General features: G+C 44.4%; 1 long non-coding RNA gene across 1 annotated transcript; it reads left to right on the top strand.

Moving 5' to 3' along the window:
• The first annotated feature begins 7,307 nt into the window (after positions 1-7,307).
• LOC111951273 (uncharacterized) lies at positions 7,308-12,028 on the top strand. The gene is made up of 4 exons (XR_002875596.2): positions 7,308-8,280; positions 8,451-8,778; positions 9,117-9,231; positions 9,833-12,028. It is a non-coding gene; the product is annotated as an uncharacterized lncRNA (long non-coding RNA).

Here is a 12,028-nt window from a genome sequence, read left to right as displayed (position 1 = left end):
GTACACTCCACTCAGGGTACTCCATCAGGGTACTCCACTCAGGGTACCTCCATGCTCGTGGTATCCATTCAGGGTACACCACCTCAGGGTACTCCATTCAGGGTACACCCCTCAGGGTACTCCATTCAGGGTACTCACTCAGGGTACTATTCAGGGTACACACTCAGGGTACTCCATTCAGGGTACCCACTTCCAGGGTACCTCCATTCAGGGTACCACTCAGGGTACTCCATTCAGGGTACACCACTCAGGGTCCTCCTTCATGGGTACTCCATCTCAGGGTACTCCATTCAGGGTACACCACTCAGGGTACTCCATTCAGGGTACACCACTCAGGGTACACCACTCAGGGTACTCCATTAATTTTGAGTCGACTAACTTCTACAGTGTCCCAAAGGCAAACTAAGCATTCTGGCTTTGAAGATTACATCTTTTAGTTGGACCAAATTCTCTTCTTAAACATTTTTTCAATTCTGATTTTGAGCCTCCATTACCAAAATATAAAATGGTGTGAAGCATGMCATGAAGATCAAACGAGGAAGTTAATTATTCACTTTTACCATGATTTATAGATTTATTTGTCTCTCTGTGACATGTGACCAGTTCCCAATAGGTGGGTTAGCTGACAACTTCACAAAAACAATGCACACGCCTCAATGGGGCAGAAGTCAGCATGTTGTTATGATTCTAGATGGCCAGACTGCTAGCAACAATGACAAAAAACTGCCATGTGGGGAATTGTAAGTGGCTAGTCTCAGCTATTTTCAGGTGTTTTGACTGATTTCATGTCAATGCTAATATGGCAAAAATGTGTTAGCTATACATATAACMAACAACTGTAATGATGTATTTGAGAGACAAGTACTCATTGTGCATTTGTATTTATGTTTTCAATAAACATTGGAGACTTAATATACAGTTTACATGCTGTCAACATTCTAAGCCAACCCCATCTGTTTTGCCCTATAGTTGCGCTGCTTGTGCACACCAACTCRTCTATAAGTATAAATGACCCTGCACTAAGATGTTCATCCCTCTAAATCCCTGTCTAAAAAGTCTGGTATGCTGGTCTGCTCTACCTTGTGATGGCTATAAATGTAATCTGAGTTATAATTGATCCATATAATGGTGATAAATGGCTAAGTGCTAAAGCCCAGCCCATCCAGATGTGTGGTCCACCAATAGTAAGAGTATCCCTGGATTCCCACATTTGACACTCACATGAATTACGCTCAACAGGTTGCTCTGGAAGGGCCTAGGGAGCCAACCTGCATGATCTAACTTTACTGTCCAAACACAGGACGTGGTAATTGGGTATTGATGATGGCGTGGCGAGTGAGCGAGTGAGGGGAGTGTGTGTATGTATGTGTGTGTGTGTGCAGGCTTGCATGTGTGTGCTTGCCTGCGCTGGCGGTGTGTCCGTCTGTCCGTCCGTCCGTCCATCTGTCTGACCGCGTGTGTGTCTGTGGGAGGTATGCTGTGCTGTAGCCAGGGCCAACTGCAGCAGGCATGGTAGGCATTCCTCCCTGATGGTGAGTGTTGTTGTTGGCAGACAGGTCCTCCTGGATGGTGAGTGTTGTTGTTGACATACAGGTTCTCCACGTGCTGCAGGAMGGACCTCTTGTAAAYAAGTCTGAAAACAAACAAGACGAGGATAGGATGGATCAGCTATCCCATCTCTTAGCTGTCCTAGAGACACACACACATACACACACAAACACACTGCACCATCACACCCGCATTCCACTCATCCTGGATGTCACCCCCACCTGTTKTAATACTGTAAAAGCTCTAGTGTTACTGTGGTGGATGTTATTAGATATAGTGTTACATATGTGTGTATAATTTAAGTGYAGGAGGGTGTGTAGGAAAATGGACRACAAGGAATTATATGGACAGGTGATAATAGGACTGCCATGATAGTGAATACTGGGACTGGGTCTAGTACAGGGTGCAGAGGAGAGACAATGGAAAAGCCTCATTCTCAGCACGTTCACAACTCTTTTATTATTTTGTTCTTCCACCGAAGCAGTYGTCTATCGAACGGAAATTCACACATGAAGATACTTAAGTGTGTTTTAATGTTGTTTAGCAATGTAGCAGAAATCTTYAAAAAATCTGATTCAGACCCCAGCACTCCTCCAAGAATATTCCTTGCCGCTGAGCTAACAGAAGAAAGTCACCGCCAGTACTCTGCAGAGATAAAATCAATACACGAGAACAGAGAGTATCTTTTTACAGCAGCTTCACAGAGGATCCCCAGCGGTGGCTAAAGGTGATGGCTGTCCTTAATGACTTAATCCCAGGTTCAGTCTCTCTGGCYGTGGCCCTGCTGGCCCTGGRTCTCTGTGTTCTCTCTCTCTGTGTTCTCTCTGTGTTCTCTCTCTCTGAGCCCAATGCTGACCTCACTGTTTGGTTTCCAGGGCCCGTGGGGCTTCGGCGGGGCCTTACTGCAGGGCGTGCTGAAATGCTGACGCGCAGGCCCTGGATCCACGGGGGAGCGCCGGCCCGGCTCCTGTTACAGGTGGGTTTAGTCACGCTCCCCTGATTTATGTGTGGAACGGTAGCAAGGGGAGAGCAAGGATTCCGGAATCAGAATATTGCCTACTAAACCCCCCCCCCCCCCCCCCCTTCTCCACTCCCCTGTCAATGGATTTCACAATTTTCACAGAGCACACTGACAGACACACATTCATACACACACACACAAGCAAAACACGCACGTATGCACTTTCAAGAACTTCTCAGGGAGGTGACCGTGTCACTTGAACACCCTGGCATTACATGTTGGACCTCGGGTAAGATGCTTATCTGGCATCACATCATGTCAAAATACAACAACACACATCACCAAAACATGAGACCACATGCCAATGAAATACTATTATGGTCCACTTTTGGGGCATGGGATGCTTGGTTGCACCATTGGTCTGATACCGCCTGTCAGTATGTGGCAACCAATGGCTGTGTTTCTTAGCATCTGTAACGGCATTGTCAGGAATGTGACACCTAGTCACAGGACCCCTGCAAACTTCAGATGTGAATCTTTCTTTAAAGTATGATGAATATCACAAATGTTACTTTACTTTGCTGGGGTGTGTTCATCTAAAATCACAGTTACTATAATAGACTGCAACATAGATGCACAGAGGCTTTATTGAGGCAGGTATCTGAATGATAATGACCATCCTCCTGACAAAGGGGATATACATTGAGTGTACAAAACGTTAAGAACACCTGCTCTTTCCATCACATAGACTGACAAGGTGAATCCAGGTGAAAGATATGATCCCTTATTGATGTCACTTGTTAAATCCCCTTCAATCAGTGTAGATGAAGTTAAATAAATAAATATAGATCAAGGGGAGGAGACAGGTTAAAGATGGATTTTTAAGCCTTGAGACAATTGAGACATGGATTGTGTATGTGTGCCATTCAGAGGGTGAAGACAAAATATTTGAACGGGGTATGGTAGTAGGTGCCAGGCGCACCTGTTTGTATCAAGAACTGTAGCGCTGCTGGGTTTTTCACACTCAACAGTTTCCCATTTGTATCAAGAATGGTCCACCAYCGAAAGGACATCCAGCCAACTTGACACAACTGTGGGAAGCATTGCAGTCAACATGGGCCAACATCCCTGTGGAATGCTTTCGATACATTGTAGAGTCCATGCCCCGACAAGTTGAGGCTGTTGTGAGGGCAAAATGGGGGGTATTAGGAAGGTGTTCCTAATGCTTGGTATACTCAGTGTATTTTCATATGAGACCACACAACAGGATCCTGGGTGTGTGGCAGGTCGTTTGTAAAGCCAGCGCTTGTTGTAGCTGACATTTGCATGGGTGGTGCTGCAGTTCATTTGTTGTTTCACACTGTTTAGCGTTGATGGGGTGGAGGACCACCACTCAGGCTCTAGGCTGACCCTCAGTGCTCGGGGCAGGGAGACATGGAGCGCCCCCCCCCCCCCCCCCACACACCACACCACACTTCCAGCCTGGGAGGCCATCCAGAGACCTCCAGCAGACTACCCTGACGAGGTGGATTAGAGCAAAGATCGCAACACTCAGAGTACGACGGACAACAGCATGCAACAAGCCTGTGCCATAATAACTTGTTTTGTATATGAATATTTACCTTGTTCTAAGAGGGGCAAAATCTGAATAAGCAAAAGTTTTGATGGTAACTTGGACATTAGCTTCAATGTAGGTGGTTCTAGCATCTTACTGCTAACAGAGACATAAGGGCGCTGCACACCCCTGTGGTGAAGGTTGAACCACAGACACCTAGCATAAACAATGCCTAACCTGGGCTGTGTTTTATCCCCATGCCCACCCACAGTTTACAACAGCGGGGGCGCTGAAACCGTAGTGCGAGCTAGGGTCCATCTGTAGCCACTCTCGCTAACTCGCTAATCAGCGTGCCCAGTCATCACAAGCCCTGGCTCCAACACACTGGGAAGAACCTCCTCCCTGGCTCCAACCGAATTATCAAAACACAAACCCGGTAACGTTAAGCTATGAATATACATCGCTTTAATAGTGCATCAACATACTGCCAGTGCCAGCGATGAAAGACAACACTCCTCTGTCTGTGTGAGTTAATTTTCTGGGTTCAGACGTTGTTTTTATGAGACAGAGCTAAAGAGATTTGTAGCACCGTGGTCAGTTGACATTCTTAGTGAGTGAGGAGTTCATTTGGGGGGAATGCTTGTGTTTTAGTCATCTCTTCACGGTTCTCACATGAAGAAGTAATGAGGGTCAGGGAGAGGATGAGACATAGGAGGGATTGGAGCGGTCTGGAGTGCCCCTGTTGTGCTCTCAGTTCGGACACACTGACGCCCCAGACAGACTGCTTGTATATCATCACTGTTTTGGGCCTACGCCTTTCAGARGAACACCACAGAGGAATGTGCATCTCCACACTGGAAATATGTAGTCTGTGTAGGAATGGAGAATAGGCCATTTAAATATTTTTTTATTGTCAAATACATCAGATAATTGTATCTTTGCCAATTCTATCTTCAGGTCTTGAGTTACGTTTTCTAAAAAGAGGTGGTTATGGTTTAAGATCTTAAGATTCCTGTGGAGTGAATTTGTGATTCTTCAAAAATGCATAAAATTATAATATTACCTAATTTCATGGCTAGTCAATCATTGTACTTTTATTCCAAGTGACCCATCACTTATACGTGCGTCACAACAAACAGATTTAAAGAGGGTTGGGTAGATGTCGTTATTGAACGGAGACCCTGTGATGTCATCTCACCGTGTGGACCCCAGGGGACCTGGATTCAATAACAACCTCCTGAAGAGAGGCTTCTGACTGCCACACAGCTAGCCTCTTCTCACATACTACCCACTGGGGTAAAAACTGGTTGAATCAACGTTGCTTCCACGTCATTTCAACCCCCAAAATTGGAAAACTGATAGAATTTTGAAAAAAGTAATCAACGTAAGGGAATATCACCTTTTTATCACCCAACTTTTTACCTAAATCCAATGACATGGTGACATTTTTTGTTGATTTCATGAATTCACATTAGTTGATAACTCAACCAAATGTAAATCAAAACTAGACGTTGAACTGACGTCTGTGCCCAGTGGGTAGCTACCACCATGGTCCCAGAGGATCAGATGGTAGTAGAGGAAAGCGATCTGAGACAACCTACACAACCGTTCAAATGCTGATGCTCCAACTAGTCTAAAGGCCAGTTTAATTGCTYCTTTAATCAGAACAACAGTTTTCAGCTGTACTAACATAATTGCAAACAGATTTTCTAATGATCAATTAGMTTTWAAAAAATATAAACTTGGATTAGCTAACACAACGTGCCATTGGAACACAGGAGTGATAGTTGCTGATAATGGGCCTCTGTACGCCTATGTAGATATTCCATTAAAAATCTGCCGTTTCCAGCTACAACAGTCATTTACAACATGAACAATGTCTACACTGTATTTCTGATCAATTTGATGTGATTTTAATGGACAAAATGTGCTTTTCTTTCAAAAACAAGGACATTTCTAAGTGACCCCAAACTTCTGAACAGTAATGTATATCAAACACAACCATCTTCTATGTCTACCTTCAGTCTCTTTGCAATATTACCCCATTGATTTGACCAAACAAAACAAACATGATGAATGAAAATGAAACATATCTTATTTTATAATTTAATCAGGATACAACTGGATTGAATGACAACTGTCTCCTTATGCTGCAACTGAAACTGGGTAACAATTTGGCTCGATCAATGAGGGACCCTATTCAATAATTCCCTAAGATTTGTATGGGGGTGGGAGAGTGGTGGTGGTGGGTTAAAGGGGCAGGAGGGCAACCTGTGTCAACACACTGGGGTCGTGCTGGGTTCAAGCCCCGAGAACCTGAAATCTCCTCCTCCTCTTTCTCTCTCTCCTGCTCCTCATCAGATTTCAGCTAGACCAGCCTATATACATACACCCCACTGGGCCACAGTCCCACCCTCCTCCAATCCCTCCCTCTGCCCCTGACATACAGTATGGAGGAGTGATTGACGCACACAAGGTCAAATCAGCACCTTTGACCTTTCTCTACAGTACGAAGACACTCTTTGAATATGTTGCAATAGAGAGGAGACATCTGAAGGAGTCCATTTTGAACTCAGACTGGTCTTACCTCGTCTCCAGCGACAGGTTATGTGACATTTTGCCAATGCACGGAAGGTGAAATCTTTCAGTATGAAACAGAGTCCAGAATGCATGGAATTCCAAGGCCTTACCCTGCATGACACACGAGCGATTATAGAAATGATTTGCACCCATCTCCTGCTCTATATCACCTCGAACCGTCCTCGTTCACTGTGGAGGTGAAGCTAGGGTTACATGTCAAATAACATAGCATTCCGATCAGCTTACCATACAGAGACATAGACCATCCTCCTAATTGAGACAATGCTAGAGGAAGAATGGTTTTATGTCGGAGTTGAAACGACCTACTGAAAAAAAGATGCATACCTGGGATATTGGGTCCAGCACTATACCATACCCCTTTAAATATGGGACTTCTCTGTTTCCCATATCATTTCTCAGCAACACTGAGCCTGCTATCAGAATGTCACTTCTCTGTTGATTCTTCATTGAGGGCTTGATTCATGCTCTGGAACCAATAGAGATTAAGTGGCCTTTTAGACAGGCCAGCACACAGTCACACAGCAGATTAACTCCTATTGATTTATCGAGATTTACCTCAGCTAAGAAAACAGCTGGCACAGGGACAAATACCAGAGTTTGGCAAGGCATAAATCCATCAGAAGAAACCTGGCTCATTTGTTWAAAAGGATGCCTATTGCGGAATAGGTGGTTGGAGTCCGTTGGTCCCCAGTGGTGGCGAGTATATCCGTAGCTAGACTGCTGGTTATGTATCTGGTTGTGTATATTTTGAGACTCGTTATCACTATCATCGCTAGCATAGCGTTAGCCTACCTCAATACAACGCAGATTTGGCTTGGAAACATGATAACATTTCAAAAGACGGTAAATAATTAGTAGGAAAACCTTTTGTCATGATTGTGATGTCGCCAGATTTACTTTAGATGCAGTATAACTTTAGACAGCTAACTAAGATTGAAGAGACCACTATATTTTAGCATGCTACCATTAGCATTACTAGCTATTTTTGACAAACTTTGCTAGTAACAGTAATGACATCTCTCTAAAGTAAATTTGACAACATCATAATATGGCAAAGTTGTTTCCTACAAATTATTTTCATACTTTAGCAATGTCATCGTATTTCCATGCATTTCTAAGTTAGTGTAATTTAGATGAAACAGCCACATTAGCCTCCGAGGTGCAACCCATGTCTAGGGGAAAAATACATATTGTGGTACTAGACAACTCATTTCTGACTACAGCAGTGTACAAACTAGCAGCAACAAACTCAAACCAACCCAGGGATATAGCAAAACATGTCACAGTTGGTTGCATAGTGTGATAGCGTCATCGGCCTGAATCTAATACAATCATGGGCCAGTCAGTCTACATCTGTAAAACATAGAATTAGCTTCACATCTGAAGTGAAATAGAWAGGTGAATGCAGGGATCARGTTGGTTCCACCAAGCTAATCATAACCACCATTGATAATGTAATCAGTGTGTTTGTGTGTGATCGATCAGTATCTTTTGATAAGGGGTCAGAAGCTGATCTACGCTACTATGCCTGTCAATGGGGCGCTGCAAAGACCTCACCTCCAGCCGCACTTCTTGTCTGCTTACCAGTGGTCGTACATGGGGAGAACAGATTTAGGTACGTTTTGTCTGACCTGTTCAAACTTCAACATATATTGTTTGTGTATCAGATATTACCTATCCCTAACTGCCATTGGTAATAGAACAGTGATAGTGTGTATGTGTTCACAGATACATGAGATGCTGGCACTTAACACATGAGGTAATAATACAGTTGTGTGTTCACAGAAACATGTATGGAGTCAGTACATGGAGACTTGCAAGAATGATGTGATGAAGTCCAGACTGATAAATGGGCTTGATACTGATGTCCCTGAATGAAGAGAGACCTGGCATTAACATTTTACTATACACAACCTTTACTTGTATTGTATCAGTCAATATGGGGTGGGAGAAAACCTGTGTATTCTGCACCAGGATCAGGAAACTCCTGTAGTATATGGGACACCACTCAGGAAGGCATGACCACTCTGACATGTTTGCCAAGGYAGCCCCATTTACCAGACAAAATGCCGACAAGCACAGTATCTGTATTGGCTGGGAATAACAATGAAAGGTGAAAGGTGCGCATTGTTATATTAGCAGAACATAATATAACAATATATTATGGTGAGGGGGGGGGTTGACAGATGGGTGTGTCTTGATGGTGGCAAGGACACACCCAAGAAACACCCACATCAAACCACACCCCCAAGTTTGGCTTCTGTCATGGCCACCAGCATTTATTGAGCCAAAAAACTAGGCCAAATCAGTGGGTGCATTTTCCCTTTAAAGACATCCTCCAGTGATTTTAAAAAAAAATTCATGTTGTGATATCCAAAGTATAAATAAAGTAAAGTACACACACTAAATGGTAAAAATAAATAATAATAATCGCAAATGTGTGTTTTTAAGACAACTGCAAACTTCAAGGAGTTGGTCCAATGGGAAGTCATGATGTCATCGGCCTCCACCTTGCTCGAGGAACAACAGAAGAGCAATAGAGAAGAAAAGAGGAAAGCCCCCCCAGGTAACTGGAGTGACACTAAGATATTCAAACCATAACCCAATATAAGAGTTCTTCAGTGGTTTGTTCTCTTTGCTAGTATCATGGGCCTGTCTTCACTGGCTACCCCATATTAACTATTGTTCACATAGCTCCAGGTAATAGTCTGAGAACAGCATTATCAGAAATGTAAAAGCATCAGAGTCGTCCTGGCATTCATCCAGAACACCCAAATGACCACCAGTTCTCTGTTCCTGCTTATATTAACGTTAGTCATTTAGCAGACGCYCTTATCTCGAGGGACTTACAGTTGGTGCATTCATCTTGAGATATCTAGGTGGGACAACCACATATCACAGTCATAGTACATGTTCCTCAATAAAGTAGCTATCAGCAAAGTCAGAGCTAGAAAAGGGGTGGGGACTCGAGTGTGAGTGTTAGTTCATGAAAGTGTTTAAAAAAAATAAAAATGTATTCAGTCTTTTCTATATGAAGTGAACTCATCTCTTTCACCATCTCCCTCTGGCCCTCATAGCAATAAATAACACCACTTTCTCTGTTTCCCTCTCTCCCTTCGTCCCAGAACAGCTACTGTTCAACTGATGTATGTCTTTTACTGTGACAGGTCCTCAACCACCGGATGTAGTATCTCCTGTGATCACCCCAGGCCTCGGAAGACCTCTTCAACTACAACAGGAAGCAGTCATACGACCAGGTCACGACCCCTCTTATAACACCATGAGTCAAGCGGAGCCCACCCCGTGAGCCGCAGTGGAAGGTTCCGGTCTCACTGAGGAGCAAGGTGTGGAAGGATTGTCAGGGGAGGAGAGGGAGACATAGTCAGCGCATCAGAATGAGGAAAAGAAAGAGGGGGAAAGAAAGAAAGAGAGAGAGAGAGAGAGAGGAGGAGAGGAAACATCTGTCAAATAGCAGCCTGTAACATCATTACACACAAGGCCCACCGGCTCACCTAACGGCCACAGCTGGGTCTAATACAGCCTCCATCCACAGGGTAAACTACTGTGTGACCCGCCATAGTCAGAACTATGTACACATCCAGCCAGGAGGCACCAGGGAGGGGATGATGGTGATGCCTAAGCCCACAATCGAGACTCATTGGGGAAGTGTCTTTGACCGCACTTCATCTTTTGCATTTTTTTGTTTTTGAACAAGAGGAGAGAGGCAGTGACTGAGGAGTGTGAGAGATAGATACTGAGAGAGAGAGAGTAGTCTGCCGCATGTGTTGGATGTTAATAAGATTCATTTAACTGTGTTTTCTTTTAACAAGCGAGATTTACACTCTCATTAAACTCTTCTATAGAGAAYTGGTGAATGATATAACGCTGCTGTGTGATGTTGATGTATTTCTCACTGGCCTTATCACACGCCGGGTAATTCTAGAACTATCTGCTCCTTTACAGCATTATAGGGTCCTTCGGCAGGGCATGCAACCTAGTTGTCTGTGCATCCTGCTGGAAGCATTAATTGCATGGTCAATCCGTATAGGGCTTTTCAGTCAAAAACATCGGTGATCTTTTGAACGCGTTGGGGGCAAAGAAACAACGGACCCCCATTCAGTGAAATGAAGTGGGCAGAGGGGCCATTTGCACGTAGAGCTTGGTAAAAGAGGGCATGATTTGTTAACATAATTGTAATCCAAACCCAACCTTAATTTACTTGTTGTGACACACTGAGGTTCCAAACGTATCCTATTTACACACTGTAGTGAAGTTTGACACCAGAATAAATGTTTCTGACTCATATTGATGCCACATAGGCATAGGGATTAGTTGGTTTTTAGTAGAGGGTCTGAAATGTCATATTCAAACAATTGTTATTCAAACACCTTTACAACCTGATGGGAATTTAAGTTGTCTTTATTTTTCCTGTGAATGACAGTTCTGACCTACACATGGCCTACCGACAACTGCCATGCGCCGATTTAGGCATATTTTTAAATCAGGAGCTGATGGGTCAAGGATGGGGTATCAGCGTCCCCAGAGATCTTATAAATCTGAGTATTCTTCCGGAAGGTAAAAATGGGCCGTTCTCTGTCTCCAAACTGCCTAATCCCAGCACTTCCTCTCCTCCGCTCCTCTCCCCCTGCCCACAGTGTAATGCATTTTCTGTAACTAACAGCCGTTGTTTCCCGATTGTCACGCTCCCATCCCTTTCTCCAGGAATGTGTATGTCTGTGTGTGTGTGTGTGTGCAGGAGGGGAGAAGAGGGGCCATTGGTCTCTGGTTGCGCAGGGCTCTCTTGTGGTCTTGGAGCCATGGACACCGAGGCCAGAGTGAGAGAGGGAGAGAGCGAGAGAGAGGGAGAGAGAGGCTAGGAGCTGGCAGAGTATCTGGATAAGCCATTACTTTTTACACCACAAACCTCCCCTCCTCCTCCCTCCATCCCCAGCTCTGTGATGACTCTGGCAGGCATGGTGCTGTAACTGGGCCCCATTACGCCTAGCCCCCCCCCTCTCTCCTGGTTGAACAACCACCTCAGCGAAAGACAAACACTCGGATGTCAAGTCCTCTCGTGCTGGCAGCATACGGTGCCTTTCAACAGCCTTTAGGGCGTTTAATTAAGCATGTCCCTTATCTGCCCAGAGCCTGACAGACACAGAGCCTCAGGACCTGCAGGGACCACACTATGTACAGTACTGTAGGCACAACAGCACACCAYGAGGACTTTCTGCAGTTAACCCTAAATACCATTCTGATGATTTGATGCCAGTTTCTCCCATGTATTCCCATTACCCTCAATCATTATGTGAGCATGCTACTGTCATAATGTTTGTGTTAAAAACATAAATGATTTCAGATCA

This window comes from Salvelinus sp. IW2-2015, linkage group LG24, assembly GCF_002910315.2.
Source record: "Salvelinus sp. IW2-2015 linkage group LG24, ASM291031v2, whole genome shotgun sequence".
Lineage (NCBI taxonomy): Eukaryota > Metazoa > Chordata > Actinopteri > Salmoniformes > Salmonidae > Salvelinus > Salvelinus sp. IW2-2015.
This window is presented reverse-complemented; position numbering and strand designations above follow the sequence as displayed.